This window comes from Balaenoptera musculus, chromosome 16 (genome assembly GCF_009873245.2).
Source record: "Balaenoptera musculus isolate JJ_BM4_2016_0621 chromosome 16, mBalMus1.pri.v3, whole genome shotgun sequence".
NCBI lineage: Eukaryota > Metazoa > Chordata > Mammalia > Artiodactyla > Balaenopteridae > Balaenoptera > Balaenoptera musculus.
In genome coordinates this window covers 61,951,046-61,972,110 of record NC_045800.1, presented here as the reverse complement: position 1 = coordinate 61,972,110, position 21,065 = coordinate 61,951,046, and the positions used below count along the sequence as shown (strand labels likewise).

General features: G+C 37.8%; 1 protein-coding gene across 4 annotated transcripts in view; it reads right to left on the bottom strand.

The window, feature by feature from the left end:
- MICU1 (mitochondrial calcium uptake 1) overlaps positions 1–20,364 on the bottom strand; it is a 220,716-nt gene extending 200,352 nt beyond the window's left edge. For 3 of the 4 annotated variants that reach the window (XM_036829178.1, XM_036829180.1, XM_036829179.1), the window contains exon 1: positions 20,241–20,352. The gene's annotated coding sequence lies outside the window, so the exon portion shown is untranslated. Of the gene's footprint in view, positions 1–20,240 lie in introns of all 4 variants that reach the window. The other variant, XM_036829181.1, reaches the window with a different exon arrangement.
- Between the last annotated feature and the right edge of the window lie 701 nt (positions 20,365–21,065).

Below are 21,065 nucleotides of genomic sequence, written 5' to 3'. Positions count from 1 at the left end.
AAATAACTATATGAAAACCATGCATAAGGGCAGAAGGTATATGGGAAATCTCTACCTTCTCCTCAATTTTGCTGTAAACATAAAATAGCTCTTAAAAAAAGTAAACTCTTTTAAAAAATTCATGTGGAATCTCAAGGGACCACAAAAAGCCTAAACAATCTGGAAAAAAAGATGAACAAAAGTGGAGGACTCTCACTTCCTGATTTCAAAACTTACTACAAAGCTACAGCAATCAAAGCAGTGTGGTATGACATAAAGACAGACATATACCAATGACATAAAATATAGAGAGCTCAGAAGTAAATCTTAACATATATGGTCAACTGATTTTCAGCAAGGGTGTCAAGACCGTTCAACAAAGAGAAGACCTCTTTTCAACAAATGGTGTGGAGAAAACTGCATGTCCACATGCGAAAGAATGAAGCTGGACCCTTAGCTTACACCCTATGCAAAAAATTAACTCAAAATTGACCATAGACGTAAGCATAAGAGCTAAAACTATAAAACTCTTAGAAGAAAACATAGGGGAAAATCTTTATAACACTGAATTTGGCAATGGTTTCTTGGTCTGAACAGCAAAAGCACAGGTAACAAAAGAAAGAATAAACTGACTTCATCAAAATAAAAACTTTTGTGCGTGAAATTATAGTATCAAGAGAATGAAAACACAACCCATAGAAGGGGAGAAAATATTTGCAAAGCATATGTCTAGCAAGGATTAATATCCAGACTATATAAAGAACTCCTACATCTGAACAACAAAAAACAAATAATCCAATTTAAAAATGGTCAAAGGACTTGAATAGACATTTCTCCAAAGAAGACACACAAATGGCCAATAAGTACATGAAAAGATGCTCAACATCATTAGCCATCAGGGAAATGCAAATCAAAACCACAGTGATATACCACTTCACACCCATTAGAATGGCTATTGTCAAAACTAAAAATGCACTTCTCAAACCTTTAAGATTTTCAAGCTGGAACTCAAATATGTAGTGTACTGGCATGATAACAATACATCATGGGAATAATATCTTTATCATATGTAGTCCTAAAGTTCTTAATTGTTAATTTCCAGAAGAGCTTAAAATAATTACTTTAAACAAAAAATTCAAGGCCACAAAAAAAAAAAAAATTTCAACGCCCTGGAACACAATATATTAGACTTGAATAACACAACTACACATTATTACCTTACAGAACTTCAAAAAGGATTGTGCAGGATAAGAAAAAATGCATCAGAAAGAGTATTTTAAAAACCAGAAAGGATATATTTTTATCACCATGATCAACAACTTAATGTAATGGACACATATATAACAGAACACTGAACAGCTGTATATTACACATTCCTTTCAAATATACACAAAAATTATAGAAATTAACCACATGAAATGAAATGACATCAGAGTTTCACATTTAAAAGTCAAGTGACAGTGGGAGTGGGAAGTTACAGATGAAGGACTTGCCAAATGTTGATAAATAATGAAGCTGGATAATGGGTACATGAGAGGTTTGTATTGTATATTAAGACATTTTTCATAATTTCATATGTTTCAAATTTTCATAACAAAAATTATTTAAAAAGAGATTATAGAGGTTCTGGCTCCAGTTAAGATGAAATGAGCACACTCCTTCCTGTCTGTCCCACTGAATGCAACTGAAAGCCCTGGATGGAATATCTATCTGAGGACTCTGAAAAGTAAATGTCAGCGGGCAGAATGGAAAAGGAAATAGATCTCAAGGTAGCGCTGAAATGGAAGTGAGCTTCCAAATTTTTTCCTCTGGTCTCTCCATGCCAGAATTCAAACTTAGCCTGACACCAAACATGTGCACTGGATGCAGACAGAAAGATCTCCAAGAAGAGCCATTTATTTCTGGTTTGATGAGTGGGAAAAGGGACTTAGATGAGTAAGAGAGACTGGGAGAAATTCCCTGGATTTGCGTGTGTGTGTGTGTTTGTTGTGTGTCTTTTTTTGTTTTCTCCCATCCCAGCAACAAAGCACTCCTACAGAGGAACCAGCAGCTGGGAAGTCATCTAAAATCAGAAGAAGGGAAGAATTCTTTTCTAACCAGAGGAACTGTGCTCCAAGAGCACTGGGGCAGCTCTTCTATTTTTCTATCCTCTGTTCACTAGACCCAGGAGGTTGATGTAGTTGAATTATATGACAGGGTAGGGAAAGGAAAATTTCAGGTTTGAATCATGAGAAGCGGGGTCCTTGGGAGCAAGTAAGTGTTGGGGATATCACAAAGAAGGGGAGCTCAATAAAGTGAAACCATAAGGTTCAGTATGATCTCCTGAGCTCACCTCCAAGGTACACACGTAGATCTTACCCTAAGCAGTATAGCAAAGGATCTATGAACTAAAATATGGGGTAGACCACCACCAAGGTTCAAGACTGGCCACTGTGTGGGGCACAAAAGGGACAAATATGGATAGTACTGCAAAGGCTATGAAAACTGAACTGACATTGGAACTACAACCCATAAAAGGTGGGTTGGAATTTGCAGCCTGAACCTAATTAGACCAACTGCCTGCTAAAGAAAAAAAACCAACATTCTTTACAGGATTTAAGTAAGATCTGTAGTGTCAAAACATGATATTCTAGGAGAATTATTTGCTCACAGACCCACTCCAAAAAACTATATAAACTTCTTCAGATGGAAAAAAAAAATACTGGAGGGAAACTTGGAAATTCGGGAATGAAGGAAGAGCAACAGAAATTGGCTTTCATCGTTTCTGAAAAGTTTGCTGTAACTCTTACCTTTGTTCCTTTGTGTGTAATATGTCATTTTTCCTCTGAGTACTTGTTATTTGGTGCATGCTAGACTGGTAGCAATGGGTTCTCTGTTGTCCTGGGATAGCCACAATTTTCAACAGTGACCTTGTGTCACTGGGTCTTGTGCATGGAGCTTTCTCAGTGGCCCTGTCTCTCCTCAGATGTAGACTTCTGAAGATCTCAGCTTCTGACAGTTTCCTGCCCCTCCCCCAGCGGTTGAGGATTTCTTTTTCTTTTCTTCTTCTCTAGAGTTAATGGATTTTCACCTGTGCTCTGAGGTGACAGGGTTGCCTTACACACTGGTAAAATTAAAAGTCCAACAACACCACATATTGGCAAAGATCTGGAGCAAGGGGAACTCTCACACTTGATGTTGGAAGTGTAAATTGATTCGATCACTTTAGAAAAGTTTTACATTATCTTGATAAATTGAAGACATGAATACCTTTAACCCTGCAATTTTACTGTAGAAAAATTCAAACATATTCTGAGATATGAACAGGAATGTTCATTGCAACACTGCTTGTAATAACCAAAACTAGCAACAACCCAAATGTCTATCAACAGTTAAATGGATAAACATGTCCTAATTCCTAATGTGGATAATGAATAAACAGGGATCCACACTATAGTCATTAATGAGTACCTTTATTTTTTTACACATTTCACTTCAAAATAAAATATTTTTTTAAAAAAAGAATTACTAAATTAATTTTGGAAAATTTACATCCCCCCCCAAATGCTTTACAAATAACACACCGTAAGTCTCATAAATATAATGTTCAGTGGAAAAGCATATCATAAAAGAATATACATGGTTAGGTTTCATCTATATAAAGTTCAAAAACAGACAAAACTAAGTGTTTAGTGATACACATAACCATGATTATCACCAAAATTCTGGAAGATAATTTATCTCCTGAAGAGATAAATTGTTTTATCAAATTATGCTCAGAGACTGAGATTGTCTTTGCCAATAACTTATTTAACACAGGTTCATTGCGGGAATTATATAATAATATGTCACAAGCCAACAGCATACAGGATAATGTCTCTTAATAAGCCAATACAGAAATATACTCTAAAGCAATGGTAGATTGCTTTGGGTGGCTGATTCAAATGATTACTCTATTGTTCCAGGCAAAGAGGAGATGAAAGAAATAAAGCCCAAATTTAGTTGAGGTGTACCTTTCTATAAGTTGGTTTTCTGAACAGTCAGCTTAGCCAACCAAGAGCTGCCAGTGCAAACTGAAGTCCCTTGTTGCTAGAGCTGGATGCTAGTGGAATGAAGGCACCAGTGCTGGCTGACAATATGATCTCCTTCACAAGACCGCTGCACTGTTTTCATCACTGCCGGCAAAGAGTAACCTTGCCACAGCAGGTCTTTGGAGAGTTATTTTAGATCAGCAAAGAGTAGCCTTGCCCAGATTGAACACTCTCAGTAAGTCCTCACAAGTTCTTGGTATTTAAAGTTTAAATGTTCATTACAACATAGTCACTCCTCCATATGTTCACATCAACAAGCACTTAGTAGCACAACAACTTTGATGATATCATCTTGACACAGCCTCCCCAATGTAAACAAATTCACCCTTAGATCAAAACAACTTCACTTAAGCCATAAACAAGTAGGTATGAAATCATAACAAACCAACACACAGCAAGCTGTGTGATCAAAGAAGGGCACATCTGGGACTTCTGGGGTGATGTAAATGTTCTTTTTGGCCTGATATGGCTCACTTTTTAAAATTATTCTTTAAAGTGTACATATCTGTTTCATGTAGTCTTCTTTATGTGCTATATGCCATATCTATATGTGATATATACAATATAAAATTCTTTTTTAACAATACCCAACCATTCAAAAGCTGATATTAGGCTGAGTTAATCTAACCATACAAGAGAACAAACCTAAATGGCCTATGTAAACCTACAACCATATCCTCATTTGTAATTTGCTAACCGTCTAATTTATTCATTGCTAAGTCTGTTTGCTTTGCTCATAAAGCTGTAACATGGGAATGTATAGCAAAAGCAGTGGTTGACTAAACCTAACTTTACAAAAAGCTGAGACTAAACCCAGGAAGAGCACATTTTTTAAAAATAAGGGAAACACAAAATTTTGATCAACAATAATGTATTATATGTACCATAGAACAAAGAATACTTTATGCGCTTCCCTATTAAATTAAAAGCTCTAAATCCTACTGTGATATAGAAATATGTGAACATAAAATGAAGGAATCAATATTTAATAAGAATGTCACCTTACGTTTGCAGAGAACTTTATATTTTAAAATGCTCCAATGAATACTCTCATTTGCACTATACTCAGTTTCCAGAAATGGAAAACGAGGTACCTGTATTAAAATGTAATAACAATTCCATGTCAGAACTCAACTGTGAGGCCATGACATGTTTCTCAGAGTCTCATTCAACAGCAAAGAATCTGTAAGAATAATATACATTTCTGCCAAAGGAAGTCTCTTTCTACATAAATAACAATTTCAGCGGAATTTTTTAGTGTTCACAACAACAGACATCTTTACTGATACTCTTTTATAACAATCTGTCTATATTTACGTTCTCTCTAGAAACAAACCTGCTAGGCTGACAGCAATATTAGATATTTCACAGGATGTTTTCCTGCCTTTTTTACCTTTACTCCAATTTCTATTTACCCAGGTACTTTTTTTTTTGTTTAAGACTTTCGCTTATTTACTTGAAGATGTTTTAAACCTTAGGATTTAATTAAAGCAAAATTAGAACATCACAAATTAAAGTTCTACTAAACATGTAGATAAGTTTGTATTGTTGTATATTTTGTTTTGTTCTGCTTTGTTTAATAAACTGAGGCCCAGAAAGTTAACTGTCTTACTCAAGGTAATCTAGTTAACTTGACCTCTTACTGGCCATTAATTTTGAAGTCAGCCAGACCTGTGTTTCTGACTTTGGCAACTTTGTGCTTCCATAGAACAGGGATACTTACTGCAAAGAACTATGAGGAGGATTAAATGAGAAAATGCTTGTAAAAAGCTGAGCACGGTAGCAAATTATGAATAAATGTTTGTTTGGAAGGCAGTATAAAAGAATGCTGCTAACCGTGATAAATCAAATAAAAACTGTATAGTGTAACATAAATTTCACTAAAATGTTACATAAACATATAACGCCTAAATATTTTCCTTTTAATGCAAACATTTAATTAAAACACAGAATAAGACTCCAATCATAAACTTATCTATAATCTATCCTTGCTATCTAATCAAGGAAATGGACATTTTTGTTTCTTTTTCTAATCTAAATACCATTTCAAATCCATGGAATCACTTTGCCATTTCTAAGAAACCTTGCATTTTGACTCAAAACTATCTTCTCCAACAAGAAAAAAACAAACAACCCAATTCAAAAATGGGCAAAGGATTTGAACAGCCATGTCTCCAAGGAAGATATACAAATGGTCAATAAGTACATGAAAAGATGCTCAACATTATTAGTCATTAGGGAAATGCAAATCAAAACCACAATTAGATACCACTTTACACCCATGAGGATGGCTATTATCAAAAAAACAAAAGCAAACAAAAAAGAAACAGAAAACAACAAGTGCTGGAGAAAATGTGAAGAAATTGGATCCTTGTACACGGCTGGTAGGAATGTAAAACAGTGCAGCCGCTATGGAAAACAGTTAAACATAGAATTACCATGTGATCCAGCAATTCCAACCTTAAGTATATATCCACGAGAATTAAAAGCAGAGATTCAGGGACTTCCTGGTGGTCCAGTGCTTAAGAATCTGCCTTCCAATGCAGATGACCAGGTTCGATCCCTGGTCAGGGAACTAAGATCCCACATGCTGCAGGGCAACTAAACTCATGCACTGCAACTACTGAGCCAGCGCACTCTAGAGCCTGCACACCACAACTAGAGAGCCTGCATGCAGCAAGTACTGAGCCCGTGAGCTCTGAGGCCCATACACCACAACTAGAGAGAAGCCTGTGTGCGCCACAATGAAGAGCTCGCATGCCGCAATGAAAAGATCCTGCATGCCGCAACGAAGACCCAACACAGCCAAATAAATAAATAAATGCAGAGATTCAAACAGATACTTGTATACCAGTGTTGATAGCAACATTATTCACAATAGCCAAAAGGTGGAAATAGCCCAGAAGTCCAACAACAGAAAAACAGATAAAAAAAATATTCTGTGTACATACAATTGATTATTTGGCCTTAAAAAGAAATGAAATTCTGATACACACTACAACATAGTAGTCAGATTCTATTTTTAGCTTTGGGTCCTTTAAATTCCCCTGTACCCCTTATGGCAGCGTGTAGTGCAGCTGCAAACGCCTCCAGATCATCATCCACCCTATCCTGCCTGCATGTAAGTTACCCACAACAAACTTCATAAATGCACTTTATGGAGTTGCCTGCTTTGTTTTTTGGTCTCAAAGTTCCTTCTCAGTTCAGAAAATATTATTCAATATCTCTGCTTTCCAACATGGGTCAACAGTAGGCTATTAGTAGTTAAGTTTGGGGGGAGTCAAAAGCTATATGTGGATTTTTGACTGCTCAGCGGGGGCGGGGGGGGGTGTCAGTGCCCCTAACCTCCACCTTGCTCAAGGGTCAACCATAATTACCAACCTACAAAGAGGGAACCAAGAAACTATATACCCAGACCTCACTCGTCTCCCATCCTCTGCCACTGGCCAAACCCTACTGGATACCAGAGCGAATGGAGCTTGTAGCATGTAGTCCATAAAGGTCAGCTTCTTGGAGCACAAGCAGGATGGAGAAGGGTAAAGAGTGAATATAGGGACTTCCCTGGCGGTCCAGTGATTAAGACTACACGCTTCCATTGCAGGGGGAATGGGTTCGATCCCTGGTCAGGGAACTAAGATCCCCACGTGCCGCAGCACAGCCAAAAACAAAAAAAGAGTGAATATAGAGGGAGCAAATGAAGACTATCTAGCACAATAAGACATACTACTTTACTTCACATTTCTATTTTATTATACAAAAGGAAGAATTATAATAAACATATTTTTCAGTACAAAGAAGTTGTTCCTGTTGCCACAAAAAGTAGGGAAGTGAATAGGTTAAAAAGAGAAAGGTTTTTTGTTGTTATTTAAAAAGAAAAGAAACCCACACATTTTTTTTTAATTTTTTTTCTTTTAATTAATTAATTAATTAATTATTTTATTTTTGGCTGCATTGGGTCTTCGTTTCTGTGCGAGGGCTTTTTCGACTTGTGGCGTGCAGGGGCCACTCTTCATCGCGGTGCACGGGCCTCTCAGTGTCGCGGCCTCTCTTGTTGCGGAGCACAAGCTCCAGACGCGCAGGCTCAGTAGTTGTGGCTCACGGGCCTAGTTGCTCCGTGGCATGTGGGATCTTCCCAGACCAGGGCTCGAACCCATGTCCCCTGCATTGGCAGGCAGACTCTCAACAACTGCGCCACCAGGGAAGCCCAACCCACACCTTTTTGATAAGAGGATTCAGTACACAGTCTGCCACAATACCTTTGCAAACACAGAGATAAAATATGAAGAAAGAAAAAGGAACAATATACCAGAATATTAGAGCTAAAAGAGACCTTAGAAATTTTCAAATTTTCAATACAAAAGGAAACAGGCCAGAGAGGATGATTCTTCAAGAAACGTCATTAAAATCATAAAGCTACTTAGCAGCAAAGTTGGAAACAGAAACTAGGTCTAGTAACTCCCATAACTACTTGTCTAATTCTCTTCCCATCATACTTACACTATAGAAATTAAGCTGGAAATGCTTCATATTGGGAAAATTAACTATCAAACAAGTTAAAAAACAATAACCACCACTGAGACTCATAGGTTAGAATGCTTCTTATAGTAGGAGAACCCTAGGTTTCCCACAATAACAATATTCTGCCCTCTACCCTCTTAACCAAAAAATGACAGTGTGAATCTTAATACAGTACACATAGTACCTAGAAGTTGAACAGAGACTTAACCTGAGCTTAAGAAAATATGCAGTCAGGAAAGAAATTATCAATGAGTTGAGAGCCATTTTCCTATAGAGCATGAAATTAAAACCTCTGGGTTAAATAAGTAATGGGAGTAATCTAAAGCTTTGACAATTGAATTGCTCCTTCAAAAGCTAGGATATATATGAAGAATGCATACTCCATTGGTCAGGATGAACACAAAAATCACTTCCTAAAAAGGACACTAATTATATACTTAGTTAAAAAAAAAAAAAAGAGTAAAAATGGAGTATCTGGAAGACAAAACCCATAAAATCAATTATAAAGAGAAACTAATGAAAAAAAAAAGGATTGAGAAACTTAAGTGTTAAGGATTAAATTATTTATAAAAGTAAAAGCAAATTAAAAATGGCTTCTTGGGCTCCCCTGGTGGCGCAGTGGTTGAGAGTCCGCCTGCCAATGCAGGGGACACGAGTTCGAGCCCTGGTCTGGGAAGATCCCACATGCTGCAGAGCAGCTAGGCCCATGCGCCACAACTACTGAGTCCACGTGCCACAACTACTGAGCTTGCCCACCACAACTACCGGAGCCCGTGCTCCGCAACAACAAGGGCCACTGCAATGGGAAGCCCGTGCACAGCGATGAGGAGTAGCCCCTGCTCGCTGCAACTAAAGAAAGCCCGCGTGCAGCAACAAAGACCCAATGCAGCCAAAAATAAATAAATAAAATAATTTTTTTTTAAATGGCTTCTTTTGGGACATCCCCAGTGGCGCAGTGGTTAAGAATCTGCCTGCCAATGCAGGGGACACAAAATCGATCCCAGGCCCAGGAAGATCCACATGCTGCAGAGCAACTAAGCCCATGTGCCACAACTACTGAGCCTGCACTCTAGAGCCCACGTGCCACAACTACTGAAGCCCGTGCACCCTAGTGCCCGCCTGTCACAACTACTGAGCCTGCATGCTGCAACTACTGAAGCCTGTGCACCTAGAACCTGTGCTCCGCAACAAGAGAAGCCACCGAAATGAGAAGCCCGCGCACTGCAATGAAGAGTAGCCCCCACTCGTTGCAACTAGAGAAAGCCCACGCACAGCAATGAAGACCCAAAGCCAAAAAAAAAAAGGCTTCTTTTCCATTAAAGAGAGATATTAACGGGGCTTCCCTGGTGGTGCAGTGGTTAAGAATCCACCTGCCAATGCACGAGACATGGGTTCGAGCCCTGGTCCGGGAGGATCCCACATGCCGTGGAGCAACTAAGCCCATGTGCCACAACTACTAAGCCTGCACTCTAGAGCCTGTGAGTCACAACTACTGAGCACGCGAGCCACAACTACTGATGCCCGCACACCTAGAGCCTACGTTCCGTGACAAGAGAAGCCACTGCAATGAGAAGCCCATGCACCGAAACGAAGAGTAGCCCCCATCGCCGCAACTAGAGAAAGCCTGCGCGCAGCAACAAAGACCCAACTCAGCCCAAAATAAATAAATAAATAAATATTTTAAAAAAGAAAGGTATTAACATCAAACCTTTATAGTTCATTTAAAAACTTTCAAACACTCAGAAAATTTCAAAGAATACTATTATGAACACCACATGTACATTACCTAGATTGAACAATTAACATTTCACCTATTTGCTTCATCTATCTATGTCTATCAGGCTATTTTTAAGGTTGACAACTTCAAAGTTACAGACATTAAAACACTTTAAATATTTCAATAATATTTTCCTACATAACTACAATACCATTATCACACTTATTCAAATTAATTGCAATTTCCTAGTATCTTCTAATAGTAGTACGTATTCAAACTTCCACAAAATATATAGCTGATTTTTCAAACTAGGATCCACACAAAAATCATGTATTATCTTTGGTTTTGTTTCTCTAATCTCTCTAATCTAGAATAGTTCCTTCACATACAACCCTTTTCTCCCCTGACCAACCTAATCTTATTTTATTAGCTATACATAAAATTTATCCACACCCAGTAGAATGGCTATTATATGTTTGTTTGTTTATTCATTATATGAAAGTGGAATCCTTAGGAAAAAAAACAAAAAAAGAAAGTGGAATCCTTGTGCACTGCTAATGGGAATGTAAGATGGTGCAGCCACTACAAAAAACAGTATGGCAATTCCTCAAAAAATTAAACATAGAATTACCATATGATCCAGCAACTCCACTCTGGGGTATATACCCAAAAGAACTGAAAGCAGGGACTTAAACAGGTATTTGTACACCCATGCTCATAGCAGCACTATTCACAGTAGCCAAATGGTGAAAGCAACACAAGTGTCCATCAACATGAATGGATAAACAAAATGTGGTTTATAAACACAATGGAATATTACTCAGCCATAAAAAGGAAGGAAATCCTGACACATGCTCCAACATGTATGAATCTTGATGACATTACGCTAAGTGAAATAAATCAGTCACAAAAAGATAAACACTGTATGATTCTGCTTATATGAGGCACCTAGAGTAGTCAAAATCACAGAGACAGAAAGTAGAATTGTGGTTGCCAGGGACTGGAAGGAGGGGTATTGGAGAGTTATTTAATGGATGCAGCATTTCACTTCTACATGATGAAAATAGTTCTTGAGATGGATGATAGTGATGGTTTCACAAGAATCTGAATGTACTTAATACCACTGAAGTGTACACTTAAAAAATGGTTAAGATGGTAAATTTTATATTATGTGTATTGTACCACAATTTTTAAAATTGAAGAAAAAGGAAGGAAATTCTGATACATCCTACAACATGCATGAACCTTAAAGACTTAAACTAAGTGAAACAAGCCAATCACAAAAAGACAAATACTATATGATTCCACATATATGACAAACCTACAGCAGTGAAATTCAAAGAAACAGAAAGTAGCATGGTGATGCCAGAGACTGAGGGGAGAAGGAAGTAGAGTTATTGTTTAATGGGTATAGTTTTCTGTTTGGGAAGAAGAAAAAATTTCAGAAATGAATGGTGGTGATAATTGTACAACAATGCAGATACACTTTATGCCTGCCAATTGTGTACTTTTAAATGGTTTTTTTAAAATGGTAATTTTTTTAAAACAGTGGTAAAATATACATGAAATTTACCATTTTAACCATTTTAAAGCTTATAGTAAGTATATTCACCACACTGTGCAATCACAGCACAACCCTAATTTTTTAACAGAACAGGACATCTATATTGCATTTCTCAAATTCTGTATTTATCTAATTGCTTCCTTGTAGAATGGTTTAAATATTTCTCTAGCCCCTTTATTTCCTGTAAACTGGAAGTTACATCTTGACTTAAGTTTTCTTCTCCCATGTCTAATCTGCCATTAATAACATCAAGTGTATCTTTCATCTCAGACATTGTAGTTTCCATCTCTGGAGGTTCAGTTGGGTCTTTTTTATATCTTCCATGTTTCTATTTAAACATTCGCTCTTTCTTCTAGTTTCCTGACCATACGGAATACAGTTTTAAAAAACTGTTTTACCATCCCTCTCCACTAATTCTATCACCTGTGTCCTTCTGTTTCAGTTTTCATTGTTTTTCTTGTCATTATGAGTCATATTTTCCTGCTCCTTTGCATGCCTAGTAATTTCTGATTGGATGCCAGACACTGTGAATTTTACCTTTTTGGGTGCTGGATATTTTTGTATTCTTGAATCTGTTCTTGAGCTTAGTTCTAGGACATGAATACGTTACTTGGAAACAGTTTGACTGTTTCAGGTCTTGCTTTTAAGTTTTTTTGGCTGGGTCAGAGCAGTGTTTAGTTTAAGGCTAATTTACCCCACTACTCAGGCAAAACCCTTCTGAGTACAGTAGTCCCCCCTTAGCTGTGGTTTGGCTTTCCGTAGCTTGTTATCAACAGTTAACCTTGATCCAAGAATATTAAATGCAAAATTCCAGAAATAAACAATTCATAAGTTTTAAACTATGTGCTATTCTGAGTAGCCTGATGAAATCTCACACTGTCCTGCTCCGTGCCCCGTCCCCTGTCCCGCCTGCCCCCCATATGAATCGTCCCTTTGTCCATCATATTCATGCTTTATATGCTACTCACCAGTTAGTATATACAGGCTTTGGTACTCCCCAGTTTCAGGCATCCACTGGGAGTCTTCGAATGTATCACCCACATATAAGGGGGGACTACTGTACTCCACCTGGTGACCTGTTAAAATATATTCCACTGTGGCTGGTAGGAAAAAACACTATCCCTGCCTTTGTTCGCTCTTTTCAGGTAGTTCTTCTCCTAGCCTCGGGTAGTTTCCTCACATGTAGTCACTGATCAATTCTCAGCTGAATACATGAGGGTTCTCCCTCCTTCTGGCTCTCTCATCTCTAGCATTCTGCCCAGCAAACTCCAGCTGTCTTGGCCTCCCCAGACTCTCTCAATTCAGGAAGACCACTGTGCTCTGCCTGGGTTCGCCCTCCCTACTCTGCAGCTGGGAAATGCTCTCCAGGCAGCAAGTCAGAACAATCACAGAGCTCACGTCGTTTCCCATCTCTCAGGGATCACTCTCCTTTGCTGCACAATGTCCAAAATCCAGGAAACAACTGTTTTGTATATTTTGTCTCCCCTTGTAGCAGCTCCAGGTGGGAGGGTAAATATGGTCCCTGTTATTCCTTCTTCACAGGAAATGGAAGTTAAGATCAATTTTTCTGTCCCTTTTATTCCTCATTGTCTTTGTATATTATTTTAAGGCAACTCTCAGACATGGTATCATTTCACTGCTATATAGTTTAGTATGCCTCTCCAAAAACATGGACTTCCTTTCTACATAAACATGTCACTGTTATACTTAAAAAATTTAACAATAATTCCCTGGTATCATCTAATGTCCAGTCCATATTCCAATTTCCCCAACTTTTCAAAAAATTCTTTTCCTTGTAAACTACTGGTTGTTCAAATTCTCTTTAATGCTAGCATCTAATGAACACTACTCTGTGAGGGATACTATGCTAAATGTTTGATATCCATTACCTTATTTAATCCTCAATAACCCTGAGCTAAGTATTATTATCATTTCTATTTTACTGAGAAGGACACCAAAGCTCAACACTTTTAAGAAATTTGCCAGTGGATGGCAGGGGAGGGTTTCTCTGATCCCAAGGCCATTGCTCTTAACCATTATGCTTCATTACCATCCCAGGAATTATGAGGATAGAAAGTCAGATGATATCAATGCTTAAGTTGAAAATCAAATTCTGAAACAACTTAATTTAAATGTTATCATAGATCAAAGACCCAAGAAAATTAGCAATGCTTCTTTATTTGAAATACATTACAATAGAATCTACTTGATCATTTTTAAAAATACAATTTCCAAATCTAAAAGTAAGTTTGATTTGAACAAGGAAGGAACATGATTGAAATACAAATTAACTATCATCTGAAACTAGCAAATGTAGATATAAGTGTATTTATAATAATCCACAATTCTGTCAAATAGAATGTGCTGGGATGATAGAAATGTTTCATATCTGCACTGTTCAACACAGTAACCACTAAAACAACCCAATCAAAAAATGGGAGGAAGACCAAAATAGACATTTCTCCAAAGAAGACATACAGATGGCCAAGAGGCACATGAAAAGATGCTCAACATCGCTAATTAGTAAAGAAATGCAAATCAAAACTATAATGAGGTATCACCTCACACCTGTCAGAATGGCCACCATCAAAAAATCTACAGGGTTTCCCTGGTGGCGCAGTGGTTGAGAAATCTGCCTGCCAATGCAGGGGACACGAGTTCGAGCCCTGGTCTGGGAAGATCCCACATGCCGCGGAGCAGCTGGGCCCGTGAGCCACAATTACTGAGCCTGCGCGTCTGGAGCCCGTGCTCCGCAACAAGAGAGGCCGCGATAGTGAGAGGCCTGCGCACCGCAATGAAGAGTGGTCCCCGCTTGCCACAACTGGAGAAAGCCCTCGCACAGAAACGAAGACCCAACACAGCCATAAATAAATAAATAAATAAATAAATAAATAAATAAATAAATAAATAATTAAAATTAAAAAAAAGTAACCTTATTAAAAAAAATCTACAAACAATAAATGCTGGAGAGGGTGTGGAGAAAAGGGAACCCTCTTGCACTGTTGGTGGGAATGTAAATTGATACAGCCACTATGGAGAACACTATGGAGGTTCCTTGAAAAACTAAAAATAGAATTACCATATGACCCAGCAATCCCACTACTGGGCATATACCCAGAGAAAACCATAACTCAAAAAGACACATGCACCCCAATGTTCACTGCAGCACTATTTACAATAGCCAGGTCATTGAAGCAACCCAAATGCCCATCGACAGACGAATGGATAAAGAAGTTGTGGTACATATATACAATGGAATATTACTCAGCCATAAAATGGAACGAAATTGGGTCATTTGTAGAGATGTGGTTGGACCTAGAGACTATCATACAGAGTGAAGTAAGTCAGAAAGAGAAAAACAAATATCGTATATTAACGCATATATGTGGAATCTACAAGAATGGTAGAGATGAACCTGTTTCCAAGGCAGAAATAGAGACACAGACGTAGAGTACAAACGTATGGACACCAAGGGGGGAATGGGGTGGTGGGATGAATTGGGAGATTGGGATTGACATATATACACTAACTAATATATATAAAATAGATAACTAATGAGAACCTGTTATATAGCACAGGGAACTCTACTTCACTTCACTATACAGTAGAAACTAACACAACATTGTAAAACAACTATACCCCAATTACCTAAAGTCACCATAAATTCTGATCTGAACTTTCAAGGTGCTCAATGCTTAGCTCCCTTTGTATAGTGAAGGAACATGCTATCTTCCACTTACTGAGCTTTACTGAGCTCAGAGTTTGTGTAAAATTCACTCAATACATTCCCCCAGCCTGACAGTTATACTTGGAGGAGGCAATCTTTACTTTTTATGTTTTTTTAATTGAAATATAGTTAATTTACAGTGTTGTGTTAGTTTCAAGTATACAGCAAAGTGATTCAGTTATACACACATATATGTGTGTGTGTCTATATATATATATATATATATATATATTCTTTTTCAGATTCTTTTCCACTTTAGGTTATTACAAGATATTGAGTATAGTTTCCTGTGCTACATAGTATGTCCTTGTTGTTTACCTATTTTATATATTGTAGTGTATATATGTTAATTCCAAATGCCTAATTTATCTCTCCCCTGCCCCAGCCCCACTATCCCCTTTGATAACCGTAAGTTTGTTTTCTATGTCTGTGAGTCTGTTTCTGTTTTGTAAATAAGTTCATTTGTATCATTTTTTCAGATTCTACATATAAGTGATATCATATGTTTGTCTTTCTCTGTCTGACTTACTTCACTTAATGTAATAGTCTCTAGGTCCATCCATGTTGCTACAAATGGCATTATTTCATTCTTTTTTATGGCTAATATTCTATCGTATATATGTACCACATCTTCTTTACCCATTCATCTGTCAATGAACATTTAGGTTGTTTCCATGTCTTGGCTATTGTAAATGGTGCTGCTGTGAACTCTGGGGTGCACGTATCTTTTCGAATTAGAGTTTTCATCTTTTCCAGATACATGGCCAGGAGTGGGTTGCAAGATCATATGGTAACTCTATTTTTAGTTTTTTAAGGAACCTCCACACTGTTCTCCACAGTGGCTGCACCAGTTTACACTCCCACCAACAGTGTAGGAGGGTTCATTTTTCTACACACCCTCTCCAGCATTTATTATTTGTAGATTTTTTGATGATGGACATTCTGACTGGTGTGAGGTGATACCTCATTGTAGTTTTGATTTGCATTTCTCTAATACTTAATGATATTGAGCATCTTTTCATGTGCCTGTTGGCCATCTGGATGTTTTCTTTGGAGAAATGTCTATTTAGGTCTCTGCCCATTTTTTTAACTGGGTTGTATTTTTTATATATATCAAGCTGTGTGAGCTTAAGCAATCTTTAAAAACTTAGGCAGTCTGCTAATAATTATGTAGTTTAAACAAAGTTTTCTCGTTTATTGCTATATATGCAATATAGAATTTTAAAACTTGCTAAAATCAAGACAAGCTGAATAAAGAACAATCTTGCTAATTCTGCAGACACCTATATATTTTAAACTCTCTGGGGCTAAGCATTCTGAAATTGGGAAAATAAACTCTTCTAGACATTATTTTTTGTCATTGTTATTATTAACAATTACATTTAATCAGAATCTACTACATCCTAGGCACTTGGCATATATTAATTAATCCTTACAAGACCCTTTGAGATAGGTATTATCATCTCCATTTGTAAATGAAATAATCTCAAGTTCAAAGAGATTAAGTAACTTGCTCAATATCAAGTGATGGAGTTGGGTTTTAGTATATAGACCTGCCTGTCTAAACTAAAGCCTGGTAGCCAATTGCTAGCCACCAATGTTAGCAATCAAAGTTCAAATGTCCATTGAATCGAGCTACTAACATCTTTTAAATGAAAACAAGAGTAAACAATATGCTGATTCTATCATATTTTCTCTTAAAATATAATGAACCGACAGAATAATCCATAAAGATATAAAACCAGACATTAATGTTAACTGTAGTTTTAAAGTTAACACCCAGTGACAACAATTAGTGACTATTATCTTTTATATTTTACACAATGTCAAAATGAAGTAGTTTCTATGCAGATTTTTGAACACGGAATAATTAAAAGAATCAGCATGTAATCATATTTACTATATACACTTAAATATTTAAAACACTTTTATTTACTGTTTATAAACTACAGTTTATATAATCAAGTTCATCCACAGTACAAAAAATACTTACCAATAATCAATTTTAACAAGCTGGCCAAATATACAATATATTTAAAGTTAGAAAATCTGAATACTCCAGAGCATGAGTACTTACACATGTAATAACAATACAAATAGGTGCAAAGAGTTTAAATTTCAAGTTTTATAAATTAATAAAATAATACACATTAAAAAAGGAAACATCAACATGTAAATTTTAAAATACAATTAATTTATACTGGGAAAGGAAAGCAATTAATTTTTTTTAAATATATGTAATATTATTTTAGTGAACATCTGCTGTTTTTGTCTGCCCAGCAATCTTTCTGCCTTCTCCAGGAAATGACACCTCAATTTTCCTTTAGGAACTGTATGTCACCTACCCTTAATTCATGTGGTTTGAAAATGTATCCCCCTCCACCCCACTCCAGGGTGGGAATAAGATCCAATCCTGGCCACACAAAGCATTCCAACTGTCTGGCCACAGAGATTGCCTCTAAGATGGGCAATGACCCAAGTCAGGCCAAGGAGACTCCCACTCAGTCATTTGGTGTTATCATAGAGAAAGGGAAATCTTCTCTCTTCTGGAGTTTTTGAGGTTGTAGGATGTGAGCCTAATACTATTAGCACCATTTTTCCCAGGGAGTCTGACTCCAGACTCTACTTTTCCACACTGACTCCCAAAAATGCAAAGGGAACTAGTGGTTACCTGGTGGCAGGGAAAAGATAAATTAGGATTTCAACTTTGTGTCATACTTTCTACAATGTTTTTATTTTTCAAAAATAAGCACATATTACTTTTATAATAGGAAATATAAAACATTTAAAAATACTACCCTTGTGTTTTGTTCTCATATATGCTGAGATATCAATATTTCATGTCTTAAAAGCATTAATAATTTTCTCATAATTTACAAAAGTGAGTAAACATCTACTTAAAAAGAATCAGCTTTTTCCCTTGGCACGAAATCAAGCTATTTTCATTTTGAGTGGGGGGAAAAAAGCTGTGAGTAAACTTTTTTAAAAAATTGGCTCTCTTTTAAAGGAAATAGTAAAAAAAAAACTCTACTCCTTATGGAAAAAAAATGGTAAACATTCAGCAATTGCTGCAGCCATTGTAAAAATTGCTCAAGAGGGAAAACTAAAGATTGAAAGTGGCCAAATTAGGTATAATAACTTTATCAATTACTTTAGTCCTATAATTCTGAATAATATAAAATCTGAAGTGTCAGTTAAATCTTTCAGTTATAATTATTTTACATAATATTGCATTATGGGAGAAATTACATACCATTGGTAAATACAGGAAAGTCACTCTCAAAATGCACCCCTTGGAAATGTTAAAAAGTTTACTGAATATAGTAAATGTTCTATAGATTATAAATGAAGATAGCAATACACTCTTTTGTTCTCTTGCTCTTATTAGTTTCTATCACTCTTTCTTTTTCTTCCCAGGCACACAACCAACTCCTGAATCTTTCCTTTTTGTTAGCATTACTTTGTGTCTTATAATCCTCAGTAAGGACACTTAGAGCAGCTAGAGGCCAGAGCCACCTTCTCACAAACAAGTGGCAGTGGGTTCTAAAAATTTTTTAGAGTAAGGCAATATTTAACAAGCTCAATACCTTACCCAACGCTAGGAAGATAACGGGTGGCCAACACCAGTCTCAAGATGCTGGCATTTTATTAATTTGTCATACAGTTTAATGAAACCTAAACTCTCCTACAGCTATCAACCCCAAACTGTTTCACTCCTTTCTACTGCTAGATCACTTGCACATGTAACTCAAAGGAATACTTTAACATAAACAAAGGTATACCCAAGAAACTGCCCCCAAACCGATAGACACACCTATTGATACTTATAAAACAGAAATAAAATAGGACTTTCCAGGTACCACAAAAAAAATAAAGTATTTTACTCTAGTCCCTTAACTATAATATGGTTATTCTACTTATATATATAAATATCTACAATACTTTTTAGGCATCTGAAAAAGAAGATAAAGAAACCATAACATAACAGAGATCGCAACCTAAAAAACAGTTTGTTTTAAACTCTTTTCCCAACAGTCACACTGAGTCAATAACGCCCGGCTCATTCTCAAAGCATCGTATTGTGGGCCAGGATAGTATGGTGAGAAGGAAACTTGACAGAGAATGGAAACTGGTTACGGCACTGGGAAAGATAAAAACTGAACAGTCCAAGAAGCCTGCACTTTGTTATGTTCCTTCAGGCCCCAGTGATTTTTCCACTTCTTTCTTCGTTTCAAAGATTAATACTTCCCCCATCAGAGATCTAACTGTAAACTCCGCACCCACTTCCAACCACATCCACAAATCCCAAGGATGTGTCCCTGGTCACCCGTGAGAAGAGGGACGTCGGCGCTCAAGTGAACCCTGCGGTTGGGAACTCGGTAGTAGAAGTTCTCCTGGGACAGGGAGAAGGGATTGGGTGAGGTGAAGGAAAGCTGAGGAAGGGAAGCAGGCAGGACTAAGGACTGCTCTCAAACCTCTAAACTGAGCACATCAGGGAGAGACAGCTATCCCGCTCTACCAGAGAAGTCGCCTGACCCCAGAGCAGACAAACAGCCGGAAACAGCCGGCCCCGCAGGTCAAGTCCCTAAAGCTGTTTCGCATCCCCTTCCCTTTCGTCTTTCCTAAAAGGCTGTCTCCTTATACCCTTCAGAGTCCAGGACTTACCCGTCCACGCTGGAGCTCCAGCTGCTTCTCCGTCAAAGCCGCCCACCTCCGAAAACCATAGAGACGAAGAAACAGGCGAGACCAGGCTCCACCTCCACCGCCCACCCTCACGTGACTCTCCTAGCCGCTGAGCCTGTCGGGATCGTGGTGAAACGCGTGTGGGAGGGGCACGGAGGAAAAGGAGTGGGGAGAGCCCAGGGAAGCAACCGGCCCCTCCCCGGCCTCGGGCCCCGCCCCGGCCTCGGGCCCCGCCCCCTCAGTGTTTAGGCGGGAAGGTGAGAGAGCACCCGGAAGATCTCTGGCTTTTTCTCTGGCGTTCCTCCCTCCCCGCCCCCCCCCCACAAGGGGTACAGGAGTCTTTTAAAGAGATTTATTGTGCCTGCTGCCACCTTGTTGGTACACTTTTACGTGTTGGCTAAGGAAAAAGGAGTCAGTGAAAAGGAAATTGGACCACAGTGAGTTGGGAATTGTTCTTTTCGAACTGCATCTATGAGATTTAGGCGTCTGACAAAATTTGTCTATTACTCGACCTTGAAGCTTTTTTCAATTTAGAAACCGCCTCACCGCTTCCTCTACTGTGAGGTTTCTCAAATGTTCTCTTTGCAAACTAATGTTATTGGAGAGTTTAGTCAGTAAGCTGTTAGTAGCGTGTTTTTCTCTGATGTTGCTATCCGAACTAAGGCTGCAGAGGGGTCCTCTCTTCTGCTGTGGAAATAGAATGACAATATTTTGATTATGATATGACAGAACTTTCAAATAAAAATTTCTTCAAGAATTTACTTACAGCTGTAGAAAAGCTACAACCATGGAAACAAAAGGAGGCAG